Genomic DNA, 14406 nt, shown 5'->3' with positions numbered 1-14406 from the left:
ATGTAACCAATCTTATATACAAGTGAACTGTTCAGCAAACTACGCTGCTTGGATATATTAACTATCGATTAATTGACAAAACATTCTAGATTGACTTTCATGGGTAGAAGAACCTATGATAGATTTCATATAAGTAATGCTTCCTAAATCCTAAAGTGTGTATTGTCAGTCTGCATAATTATGTAATGTAGTTCATATGAGAGCGTTATGTCTGTGCCTTGTGATACATATATTTTGTTTTTGACATTTTGTAGAAAACCCAAATTTTCTCAAACACTGTGTGGATTAGGGATAGGCTTTGCAGTACCTTCTGGGAGGATATAGCTTGTTCAAGCCTGCTCTCTACTAACAAGTGGCAACCTCGGGTACTGTGGACTACAACCTTCTCTCTGAGCCTCGTCATACCTGGGAACTTACTGTGCTATGTTTAACCTTCATATTAAACGCCACAATGATGTGTCTCTCTACCTACTTCCTTCATCACTCATCCTTACAATGTAACATTTCAGCCATACTGAAATGAGTTGCTCCAAACCCATTCCCCATTTTGTAAGAGGAACTTCAAACAAAGTAAATATTACAATTCCCAGGTATGAACAAAGTGGCGGTTCTAGACCACAGCAGCTGTTGGGTTTATTGTCTGCCTTAGATTCTCCTTGTCAACATGAATGCTCTGACTCTGCCATAGTGAACTAATAGCAGGGCCTGTTTTGGCAAAATCTCTTCTCACCTTCAACATAAGTAAGATGAGTCTGCCATTTTGCTTGTTTTTGATTTTAGCCTTGTAACGCTACCACTGCATCTTATTGAAGGCATGGCTTCCAGCATATTTCATTGTGTTTCCTCGGCACACTAGAAAAATATACATTTTAACGTCTAGAATGAAAAACAAAAAAGTAGGAAAAAAAAAATTGATGCTGTGAAACGGCACTTTTTATTTTGTATACTTTAAATCTGTATCTATGACAGTTGTAGCAATACTATGAAGTTGTAGTTTAGTTTTTATGTATAACAGCCTCTTTTCTCTTGTGAAGTCTGTTAGAGCAAGGCTCTATGGTGAAATGGTCTGTCACCTTTACAGTGTGAATGTAGCATATATAAACCATGATCAATGCAATAGGTGCTATGGACAGAGAGCATTCCAGGTGCAACATTCTAACTGTGGAGCAAACACCACAAAACGGATGGAATCTTCGTGCTACTTGCTCTTCTTTGATCAATTTTCCCTAGAGATGCTCTTTGTACATAACCCCTGTTATACTAACAAAATGTTACTGAGCCCTCTTTGTGAAGTCACGACACAGCCCATTCTGCAAATTGTGATAACTGATTTGCATATGAGGGTCACAGCATGTGTCACAAAGTGTATGGTTAGCACATGTAAACATTTTTCGTCTGCTTTCAATTCTGCTATTTTTTAAATAATGTTTTTTAACGGTCTTCATATCTATGTGAAACACTGTTAAGGAGACAGTTGTTTAAGGGGAATGCAATTACTTGCATTCAATCTGTTGCCAGAATTGCCTTTTGACACATTCTTAGCTTATTCTATTAAAATGGGCCCGTGAGAGGGCTCTATAGCATAGAATGGTTAAAAGTATTTGTTGAAACAAACGCAAATGAAAATAAAAGCTAAGGCACTTTTCTAAAAAGTGGATTTAGCAGGTATGATCTATATTTCCTGTAAAAGATTTTGTATTATATTTTTCCTAAATGTTCTAATTTTATTGGGGGGCAGGCAGGGAGGGGTCATGCAGGGTATGGAATGGATCCAAACAAGAGTCTCAGGGACTCTCCTTTTTTTTTTCTTTCTTTCTTTTTTTTTTCCATCATATTGTGCCTTGGTATCCATTTTCGTATGCCTCTCAAATTGTATTTTTGTATATTTCTGTCAGACCTTTTCCGATTGTGTATTTATATTGGGCCGTAGTTTTACCTTTTCTTTTGCCAGTCGTAACATAATGTCCCACAAGAGAAATTCACATCACAGTTTCTCTTTTACTTGCTGGTTGGCCTGAAAAGGTTCTTTTCAGAGTACTGGTTGCCAAAAGTCACTAAGAGTCAAAGAATTGGAAAAAATGGAGGGTTGGTCAAATTTGACAACTAGTGAACTTTTCAAAGTTATAGTAAAGGCATATTGGAGTGACCTGTTTTAGTTAAGAATCCACAATTCTCTCTGTAACATAAGGGTTGTGTTATTGGTTGACATTACTGAGGTGTTGTTTCACTGCCAGTCCCAATAAGTCTGATATGGGCAAACTGTGCCTGTATGGCGAACAGCTTGCATTCTCATAATGGATTGTGGATCACCTATGGTCACCTATTTTATTGTAGATGCTCTAATTTTCAGGTGCCTGGTATTTAATATTTTAAATATTCCGACTTAGTAAGGTGCCACATTTTGGGCTAGTCCATAGAACTCCCTAGTGTTTTTGTCGGTTAAATTGTAACACGTCCAAATCAGCTACCAGATGGTATCTTCCCATACATCTGCTTTGTGATGTTTAGAGGTTTGAAGTTGTAGCCCTGTATGTAATCGTTGTACAGTTTGATGAGCTCGACTATAAGCAACCACGCTGCCCATGGAAAAGCAGTGGAATAAAGTCCATTCTTAGAATTCATTAGCACTGCCTCTTAAAAAAATAAAACAAGTAGGTGACTTGGATAAGAAGCAAAACTATAAAGCTCAAGAAAATAGCACAATTATGTTTTTGTAAAAATAGAAAAAAAAAAACATTGTGTATATATCTGAAAAAGATTTGTTAAAATGTATTCAGATAATGTGTTGAATGCTACACAATGCACAGTGTAGCTTGATCCTTGTTTAAAAAAATGATACAGATTAACCTTTTCAACATTTCATATCTGGTATTTGTGTGATATCTCAGAAACCCAGTGCTAAGTATGGAAAAAATGACTATATTTATATGGCAGCTTAAGATCATTTGCACTTTCATGAGCTTTGACCTTGCCAACAGCAGAAGAAAAACATACACTTTTACTTGTATATCAACATTAATATAGAATTGTGTATTTTTCTTGTTTTGTTTTTTTCCATACTAGTGTTTCAGTCACATGACCTTGTTTGTGATTCACCTCCAAGCTATTTAAAAGGGGTGTGAAGTCCCTACATTGGCAGCTGACCAATCTCATATTTAGTGATTGTGCTAAAGGGATTGGTAATCTCCTTTTTTTGATAAGGTCCTGGTGTTTATGTTAAAACATCTTGCTTATTATTATAAGTACCCCTTTAAAGGGGAATTGAGCAATATTTGATTATGTGTCTAAGCAGAAATCACTAGTTCAGCTTTGGTGCTCAATGTTACATATTTGCAGATAACTGGTGCAATTTGGCAGTGATTGCTAAGCTTTACACTACTGATGTTCTCGATTTACATTTTTCGTAAAGGCTGGCTATGCATCATGGGGAATGTAGTCCACAAACATCCACTGTGCCAAGATTAGCCGTCACTAGACTGTATCGAGCGAGATAGACTTTAGGCTTTACTCATTGTCCGTGTAACATGCAGAAACTTGAACTTTTTTGTTATCGTTTTATTCTGTTTAAAAACAGATCTTGTACAAAAATCATCTGAAAATGATCTGAACATTCACTAGGAATTTAAATTTCTAAATAAATCAAATTATTTGCACTATTGCAAGTGAAAATGTATTCATTTTTATGGGTAAAAAATACACATTTTAAGTTCTTCCAGGGAATGTAACTCCATATTCTGCATTTCATGCTTTACTAGAAAAAAAAATAATAGGTGAACTTATTATGAAGAAGCCTTTAAAAAATAAATAAATAAATAAACAAAACGCAAAACATTCCATTTGTGATAGCACCATACTTACACTTCATACATCTACATTTCTATGCAAGTTACAGAGATTTTTTTAATGCCCGTATATATGTATGGATCAAGTTTGCTGACCTAATCATTACAAATTAGCATAGACTTTGTGGGATCAATTAAGCAACTGTATCCAGGGGAAGGGCCGATTGATATTGTTTTTCCATCAAGAAACAGTGTACTTTTTAACTTCGTACCAGCTCTCTGAGAAAATAGTTCTAAAACCCCCAATTCATAGTGTGCCTCTCAGTCACTAAAATGCTCAATAGCAGTGTTAGTCTGTGACAGCTATCAGTTAAAAAATAAAATAAGGTACTGTTAACTTTTAGTTATTGTCAGACGGATATGTAAAATCGTTCCATCTTGTATTGTTAATGTCAATTTATTATTGTGTTGTAACATTTTGTCATACGTATCACAGATATTTCAGCTGTAAACATAGAACTTACTGTTTTTGTAACTGGTTTTTGCAAATTATATTTTACTGCAGCTTTGTGACACAAAATGTTTCTAATCCGTATTTTCATGTTTATTCCACCAAAGGTCCCATAGGTAATAATCCTTTATGAGTTTAATGCATTTAACTAGGAAACGTGGTTTAACAAGGGAATTGCACATTTTACGCAAAAATGTGGCATTTTAGTTTCTGTGCAATGTTTTGCAAAGGTGCCAAATCAGGTTTACATAGGTCCCCGTCCACACCTTAGGAGCCATTAAATAATTTAGGAAATGTCTATATTTAACCATAATTAATGACATCTAATAAAACATTTGAAACCTATACAATGTTTAAAAAATCACTAGCATTTAGAGATAAGTGTTGCATACTTATCCTATTTAATGTGTCGTAATTTTTATTTAGTAACACAGAATAGAAAATCTGTAGTAGAGAGGATCATTAGACTTTTAGTAAACTGATTTCTGCAGAGCATATGGGCCCCCACTGTATGCTGTCTTGTGACAGGTTCAACCTCACCAGTAATAGCTACTGATACATATCACCGAAACAGTGATCACTACTGCAAAGACAAAAATACAGAAACCTCTCCAGTTGTTGTCATATAACATATAGCAATAGTATTCAGTGTATGTTCCCCAACACGTCACTTGAATTGAGTGTACCCTTTAAATAATAGGATTGCAATATTCACCTTGTGTCTCCTTGCCGTGGTATAGTCACTGCTCAGTTTTTAGTGTAGAAAACTAGCTCACGTGTCAAGCAGTATTTAAATGTGGCTTTGGTTAGTGACTTTCCAGAAAGTGATATTGCTGTATATATATATACATCCGACCTGGTTTCTAGTGCCCCTTGTCAGAACCTGATAGGGCAATGGACTCCCAGATGTGTTCTTGACCAATCTATGTGCGTGATGCAAAAAGTAATTCACAAACATCAGGGAGTCCAAGTTAGCCATCAGAAATAAACTTGTAGCCTTGTCAAATGCTTCTAGTGCTTCATTTGGTTGTAGGGCCTTGCCCCCAGTTATTACCTTAATGAACATTCTTTGATTACTGAGTTGGCCGTTTGTCAGTGAATTTGGACCTCAATTAATAAAGGGAACATTTTGTGGCCAAAGTGCACAGTGCATTAATTCTAAGTGTATATATTTTTGTATACACATGGTTTTCTATATGCCAAATACAACATGATTTAATTCATAGAAATATCAGGATGGCATTGACTTTTATATTTGTAACATCAGTATCTCTCTTGATTTTGCTGTACCTCTTTGTTTTATGTTGGGGCTATTGCAGTACATTATGATTTACCTGCTCTACCAATGATATCTGTCTTCCTATATAAAACTAGCTACTTATCCAAATAGACATTTTGCAAGTGTATCTACATCCTCATATTTTCCTTTTGTGTTTGCAATTCGTTTACTAATGGATGTGCAGAGACATTTTGTTTTGGTCCATTGGTGATTTACACTACCAGTGGTCCATATCCTTTCAACCAACATTAGTAACCGTTTAAGAAAAAAAAAAATGATCATGTCTGCTACACTAAAACACCCACTGTTCTTTTAGCGATTACAATACTGATTTTTCAGTTTATGAACCTACCAGATTAGACACATGTAGACATTAAAAACCTCCACCAGACCTTCTAAGACTCAAGTAAAATGTAAAAGATATGGCTATTCTGCATATAAAACATGAATAACACCCAGGGGTGAAAGTCGAGTTTACACATTTTTGTAAAATACAATCATCGCCTCAACTGCAAGGCAAAAAAAATTATTGTTTTACAAAAGTTCCAATAAATGTACACTACAGGAACAGAATTACAGAGCATATATAATATAAAATTCCCTATTTTCCTTTTTTATGACAGAAAAACATCAATTTTATATTTTTAAATATATGAAAGTGATATTCATGTAGAAAATACTGTTATTTTTCAACCACTGAGAAGACCGGATTTAGCTCGAAGGCAGACAGATGAAAATTGTCTGGTTATAAATGAATGTATACAGAACTGCACCCTTTTCAGCCAAGAATGGTTGATATTGTATGTTTTACATAACTGTTAAACTATTACAGGAAAATTACACCCAAAATGCGAGTTAGTATAAGAATTATGAGTAGTATCTCCTGGTACCTGTTATTTTGTTGTGTGGATGGTGATGCAATCCTCGTTATAAATGAACAAAACCAGTCTGATTTTCCAAATTGTTTTTCTCTAGCTTGATCACTATTTGTTAAAATTAATCCTAAATATTAATGATATTAGTTGCCCCCAATACATCGCTTTACAATGTTGCTGTCAAAGTGGCTGTTGTTTGTAGCCTTATCTTGATCGTGACTAGTTGAGAATTGCCACCAAGTACATAAATAGTGCCAGGACAAACTATGGGATTTTTCACATTGCCTCATGGGCAATTCAGATTAACTTGTACCTTGACAGAGGAGTACTCAACAAACTCCATATTCACTTTCTTTCTATGAGTTGCTAGAGATGACTTAAACTTATGCACTATAACCACTTTAGCTCATTGAAGTGGTAATCGTGCCTGGAGTTCTCTGGCACCGTCAATATTATTCTTTTGTAAATGTTTAATTAGCACAATCTACAGACTAAAAAACAATGTAATTATGTGAAACTAACATTATGCATGCCAGATTCTCTGTAATGTTAATTTTGATTCTGCTAATCAAGGAACTATGTGATGAAGTATGCTAGAGGCAAAAAGAGACATGAAGGTGATCTTGGGTCAAAATGTTGCCAGATTACTTTTATGGTGACTGATTGAAACTCATCAAATCTATTTTTACAATTTGACTTTGTTTCATTTGGCCCTTTTATGAAAATCACAGACTTATTAATTTAGTATCACGTTGGTTTTGGGTCTAATTTTCAATGTAAAAACATTAATAGTCCCCAACATATCTGGGACTCCTTCTGATGACAAACGGTGACCGTCATAGCTGGTGAATATGTAGGACTGCACTGGGCGGGTTCTGTGCCAGAAATAAAATGGAGAAATAAATAAATATATATGATATGAAAAAATGCTTTATAGCTTTTAAAATGTATAATATTGTAAAATTTCATTTTGAACACACGTACATGGTGCTTGCTACAGTTTGTAGCACACTGACGGTATTGTGCTGTATCACCCTTTCATTGTAATATAAATACAAATTTTTATATATCGGTGGTTTGTGTGCTTTTTTTTGTTTTGTGTTCATTGTATTTATTATGTTTCCAATTTTTCCAATCCCAGATTATGACAGTGGGAAGATTATTTCTCAAACAACAAGTGACGTAGGAAATAACAATTATTTTGCCAAGTACTAGATGTGGAACAATCAGCTTGGAAACCAGTGGAATATGTCTGTAAATTGCTCCAATATTATAGCATTGCTCGGGAGTTGCTTTTTATACATAACGCACAAAGTTTCTATTGAGGATAGCACGTATCAAAATTTTCACTTTAAATCCCCAGTAATCCTCACTCTAGTGAATAACCCTGTATAAAGTTCCAAGCCATGTCTTGGTTTATGTGGGTTACACACTTACCAATATGTTCTACTCTTTGGGAGCATCCATTTTCTACACGTTTGCTTGATGTGTCGTTAGAACAATTTCATGATCACTCGGTTGAGATCATCTGTGGAGCAGTTTCACACCTATTTACTCCTTAAAGGCAGATTATCAGAGAACAACATATACCGTGAGAGGGCTTTCTTTGAGAAAAACCCCGGCAACACGTTAAGGTTCATGAACTAAACACCAAATTGACATGGATTGAAAATTAAATTGCAACATTTAGGATACAATTATATAAATTCACCAGTTTTTAGTTATTGTGTAATTGTATAGACTTTTGATTCCTCCAACATTTAAATTATGTTAAATACCTGTCACAATGTAAACTTAGTATCATATATATATATATATAGAGAGAGAGAGAGGGAGAACCAAGAACATTATTAAATGCTTTATTTTTTATTTTTCCTTTGTGTTTTGCATTTTACAGGTTTTTTTGGGGGTGTGGAGGCTGTTGAAATACCAAGCACCCAATCACAATGCATTGTTGAGTTGTTATTGGTATTTATTTAGCGCCAACTAAATTCGCAGCGCATTACAATCTTATGAAAGGGGGGGACATTTACAATAACTGTGACAATCACACAGTGACACAGGGTTGCACTAAAGAGAGAATGTTCTTGCTTAGGTATAGTAAAAACTAGACTTGTGCACAGTGTACATTTTGGAATTGGGACAAAAATATGGAAATCCCACATAAGGATATCAATTTAAAAGAATCAACAAATCACGCATGGAAGAATTAAGTTCATCGCGTGATTAGTTAATTTTATGACTCGATTTATCTATATTGCGATTGTTTCGAAAATGAATGACCAAGACTAGTAAGAACCACCTTCAAATATTAATTGTTCGATGTATCCAGACAATTGGTTTTAATACATGCTTAGTAAGTTTGTTGAAACCACTTTCCACCTTTTCTTTTGTTACAGTGAGCCAAGTTCTGTTTAGGAATCAAACCATGATTTCATATGGCTAGTGAGCTTGACGTGGAATTCTGCCCGTGAAAAGAAATAAAATAAGGATATTATAATTAAACACAGGGGACTTTGCTATGCTCATGTTGCTAACCGGCAGCCGATGGCAGATGGCTTGTCAGTAGAGGCAGTTTGAGTACAATGTTTTACAAAGAACTGTAATGCCTTTTTCCCTCTGGAGATCTTCCATACTCTGCCTGAGCCTCATCCAGTCAAATACAGTCAAATAAACCAACAGATTAAATGGACTGCATCCCATTTGGCAAGAAAAATGTATAGAAGAAGAGAACAAAAAACTCTGTTTATTTAGATGACAAGAAATACATTTATGAGTTGTACTCATTACCTCCTTAACCAGCTTTAAACATACTTATTGTGACCACTTCGAGGTAGACAACAGACAGATGGTTGTAATGTGCATGCTCCAGACAGTCTATGTGTTGGGGATGTGAAAACGTACAGTGTAGCCAAAGCAAAAATTAATGCCATACTGTTACCTTTAGCAGTGTAAAACGACACTTAAAGGAACACACTTTTTAGTAAAGTAGAAAAATTGCCAATGTTAGGACATTATCCTCTTTGCAGCCGCTCCACCACCGATTAAGTCATTGGCAATGATGACTTTTGGCCAATTGACTGCTTCTCATAGAGACTCAGCCAATCAAAAGCTTTTCATATAGTTACACTGAATCCAGTGCCTCTTTATTGGACGAGTCCGGTGCCATGATGATGAAGACCTTTGATTTTCAAAAGTCATAGGGAAGAAGAGCATCTAGTGGCTGTCAATCTGACAATCACTAAAGGCATGGTTTCAGACAAATGTAAACATGTTCTGAAAAATTGCAATGTTTTAAATTGTCCAAAAAAGGAGCAGGATCTATGCACTTGAACCATTAAGATGAAGTGGTTTTGGTGGTAAGTGTCACAATGGATCAGAACATTTGAAGCCATGAGCAGAGCCTCAGTACCATACTTTTATCAAACAAGGCTGAATATATTTAAAACAAAATGAATGTCCAAAGTTTAAACCAAGGAGACACCTTGTGATATATACCCGATTCTTAACAATAATGTGAATAAAATGTGATATTCACAGTTACATATTTAATATGAACACAATGCGGTGCCCAATGGGTTGGTAGGCATTATGTGCATTTCACATGGGTACATTTATTTTACAGGAGGCCTAAACAACATTCATTCTGATATAGCTACTTGTTTTCCAGTACATATCACTGAAGCATCCAGTGTCCTTTCCCAGTTGTAAGAAGGTGGGTACTCCTTTCACCACTTCAAACACTTCAAGCTACTGTGCCCACTTCCTCACAATAGGTTTTCTTTTTTGAGAACTACATGTAGAGATGATAGTGCCATATCTACTGTAGCCATAAAGACAATTTATTTAGACGATTTAGGTAGATTAATAGTTTAGAAACCACTTTAATGTGACTGTATCTCAGTTGTGCAGTGCAGTTAGCAGGACCAGGCCCGGACTGGCCACCGGGCACACGGGGCAAATGCCCGGTGGGCTGAGGCTGGCAGGGGAGATCACAGGATCTCCTGTGCCGGTGTATGCAGGGCCGGCACTAACTGAGCGCTGGCCCTGCTGCATTCTATGACGGGCCGTTGGGGAGATCAAAGATCTCACCGGGCCACATGCAGTTTCTTGCAGCCGCTGGTGGGAGAGAGAGGGAACTTCCTGAGTAAGTCTGAACTAACACGTGACCGCAAGTCCGACGTTGTACGCAAGGAGACGCATGAACGCATGTCTATATGCGGAATTATGACGAACCCGGAAGAGATTATTGTCAATTCTGCAAACGACACCAAAATGGATTTAAAAGGGATGATGACAGGAACAATCAATACAGAACCACTTTTGAGAAAGGCAACCAGCCGAAACGCGTTAAGTGGAGGTGGACTATATTCTATTTATTTTGTAAGGTATCTGTTTTTTCCTGTGTGTTAAATAAAGCGTATGGAGCAGTTTTTAACCTGAATCTGATATCCTGGAATCTGTTTGGTGCTGCACCAAGGAAGTTAAGCTGTAACCCAGTATTCAGATCCTTACTAAAAAAAACACCATTTCTTCAGCATAATCACTTTAAGTCTGAGCCAGCTTGTGGAGTGGCTCAGAACCATGTGAGTGGATCCTATTTGTTCTACACATAAGATTTGTTTTAACTATGTTACCCTATTTGCATTTTTTTTTAAAAGATCTATTTATGGATTCATCTATTTTTTATCCCATTTGTGCTAATATTTCTAGATTTTATTGAGTGCTCTCACCGCCATTTATTGCATTTTTTGCTCCTTTGTTTGTAAAAGACATGAGCATGCACATAGATTCTCGTGCATAAGTGTGTATGTGTGTGTGTTTGTATGTGTGTGTATCTGTAAGTGTGTGTGTCCAAGTGAATGTGTGTGTGTGTGTCGGTCAGTGAATGTGTGTGTGTGCGTCGGTCAGTGAGTGTGTGTCTGTCAGTGAATGTGTGTGTGTGTGTGTGTCGGTCAGTGAGTGTGTATGTCGGTCAGTGAGTGTGTGCATCTGTCAATTAATCTGTCAGTGAGTGTGAGTCTGTCAGTGTGTGTCCGAGTAATAGTGTGTGTCTGTCTATCAGTGTGTCAAATCATTGAGTGTGTGTGTATGTCATTGTATATGAGAGTGTGTGAGTGTGTGTATGCATCTATCAGTGAGTGTGTGCGTCTGTCAGTCAAAGTGCGGCCTTGACAGGAAGGGGTGGTAAAAATTTAAATTAGGTGGGGGGGGGGGGAGTGCCCGAGCATACACCACTGGCTGAGAGGCATACCAGTTGGATCACTACAGACTGACTGTAAAAAGTTATATGAATATTATTATTTATATAGCGCCAACAAAGTAGCACTTTACAATATTATGAAGGGGGGGGGGGGGGAGGGGACATTTACAATAAATGAGACAATTACACCGTGACACAGGAACAATAGGTAGATGAGGACCCTGCTCAAATCAGCTTACAGTCTAGAGGAATATAACTATGTTGCCAATACAAACATATATAATGAGCTGCTATGTGCCTAACACACTTTATAGCTATTTATCCAGGATCATTTACATTGAGCAAAAATGCTTGTTAAACATATTACGGCAAAATAAAATGTCTCATCCAGATCATCAATCAGCACCGTGCTTATTTCCTGGTTGATATCTATACTTTGTGTAGAATCAGGGAAATGTAAGTACTGTAAGGAATTGTAAGTGTAATATGATATTGTGCCAGGATTTATACTTGTTTAAGATTAAAGATTAGACTGACAAAAGAAGAGTAGATAGATGTTCAAGCAGGATTTTGACACGTAAGTATGACATTTTATTTCTATTTTCTGTTTCTAATGTAATAATGCCTTTTTTTTTCTTTTTTTTCTTACAATAAACTGATGTAAAGGAACACTCTGGGCACCACATGTTCATATGAATGAAGTTGTTATGGTTCCCGGAGGACCCTGACTTACTTTTAGGGGTTTAACCGTTCACAAAATATTTTCTCCAGTGCCGTTTAGCTGTGCCCCCCTGTTCTTCTGCTTCTCTCGAACAGGAAACCTCAGGAAACAATTTATTAAATATTTGAAGATTGAGAAAGTCTCAGATAAGAAGAACGTGGCATTGTTTGAAATGAAGTCTGCATAGACGAAATCACAGCCAAACTGCGGTAAGGGCATTTGGCGTTTCTCCTCTCTGATCTGTGTAAATATAATTATATTGTTCTGTGATGCCTACTGCTAGCTCTAGAATCTTCAAGATAAATTTCAGGTAGAGGACCACATCAGCAGAACTCTTCATGTAAAATACTACTGCAACCGTCTATTTGTTTTTTCTGAGGACTTTCCAAATCTACATGGAATTTTAGGTGGAATTTTTTAACCTTTTTTTATTTTTAACCCCTTAAGGACCAAACTTCTGGAATAAAAGGCAATCATGACGTGTCACACACGTCATGTGTCCTTAAGGGGTTAAGGTAGACTGTTTTTATGTTTTTTTCAATCCTTTTTATTGAGATTTTATCATAGATGTAGGAAAAAACACAGAGACAGGCAGGTCTCAGATTACGAAGAGATTTTAAAGAATCAGATATAGTATACATATGTTGCAAAGAGATCGCTTATAGAGCTTGCTGTAGCTCTGATATTTACATCAAAATGCTGCTGGGTGTCCTGGAACACATCTAACAAGATTAGTGGAATGGTCCTGGGTGGGATCTATTTGCCCTGCGTCTCAATGCTACTTGAAACTCTTGTTAGGTTTAGGACTGTTCCAACCAGGTAGGATAAGGAGATACGGCGTGTGAGACGCAGCAACTGTTTTATATATTAAAGAGGATTTATTTTCTTTGATAAATCTTTCATATCTTTACATATCTATACCGCTGTATTAATTTTTATAACATTTGTGTGAACAGAGATTTTCTCAACTCTGTTTGCTATGTTTAGATTATTTTTTTTTTTTTTTGGATCTCTTTTATTTGAATTTTTAGGTAATACAAGGGAGAGATATGAAGATCACGAAAATCACTGTTTAGAAACGCGCAGGTTTCAGGTAATTGGTAGAGTAATATAACAGTAGGTCAATTGAGATGCACAGATCTCTCTGGCACCCCTAGCAAATGACACGCAGGTCTCTCAAGGACAATCAAACATACAGTATATTCCCTGTGTCTCTGATGTCAGTTAGCATGTCAGAGATCAGAAAATGCATTCGAGACATGACAGAGGTATACGTAATTATGGGCATGCAAGCCCGCTTCAGTAGTAAGGCAGGAGGACCTGTCGTGGATGTACTGGGTGGGTAGAAACGTCATGCAGGTGATTGCTAATCAAGCTTATGTACAATGAACATTCAAAGGTCGTGACACTGCTCGCATCGTCTGAGCGCTCACCCTTGATTCCTCCCACCATCCCCACTAGAACATTGGGCTTTTCCCTTGATCCATATGGATCCGCAGTGCGGTATTTCTCATGGCGTCTAGGCATGTCCAATGGGCTGGGGGCGAGCATATGGCTTTCAAGAGTGGGGGAGTGTTAGGATAAGTTACCCATGCGTATCCGGCTCGATTCCTTGCCGGTCACGTATATCGTTATCTGTCATGGTGTTTCGTGGTGTGCAGAGTAGGATGAAAAGGTAGTGGGTCTAGTAGGAGTGGGGAAGAGAAGGGGCAAGAAAGGGTAGAGGAAAGTATTGTCACCAGGGCTCCGGTACCCCCCGAGCGGCATCAGGGTCCAGCATTCCGCAGGTCCCCCCCGCGGGTACCCCGGTTGGAATGGGTGTACAGAACGGCCATGCCACCTCGTGAGTCCCTCCTCCAGCTGCTTACCCTATCTAACGGTCTAGCGGTTTTGGGACCTATAGACAACCCATGGTTGCCACCTCTCAGCATGTTTGTCCCCTCTCCCCAACAGGGATGCTTGTAAGGCCTCTGCCCCCCGAATGTCCTCCACTCTGCAGATCCAGTCCTCAAGTCGAGGTGTCTCTTTCTTTTTC

The sequence above is a fragment of the Pelobates fuscus genome, chromosome 6 (genome assembly GCF_036172605.1).
Source record: "Pelobates fuscus isolate aPelFus1 chromosome 6, aPelFus1.pri, whole genome shotgun sequence".
Classification (NCBI taxonomy): domain Eukaryota; kingdom Metazoa; phylum Chordata; class Amphibia; order Anura; family Pelobatidae; genus Pelobates; species Pelobates fuscus.
This window is presented reverse-complemented; position numbering follows the sequence as displayed.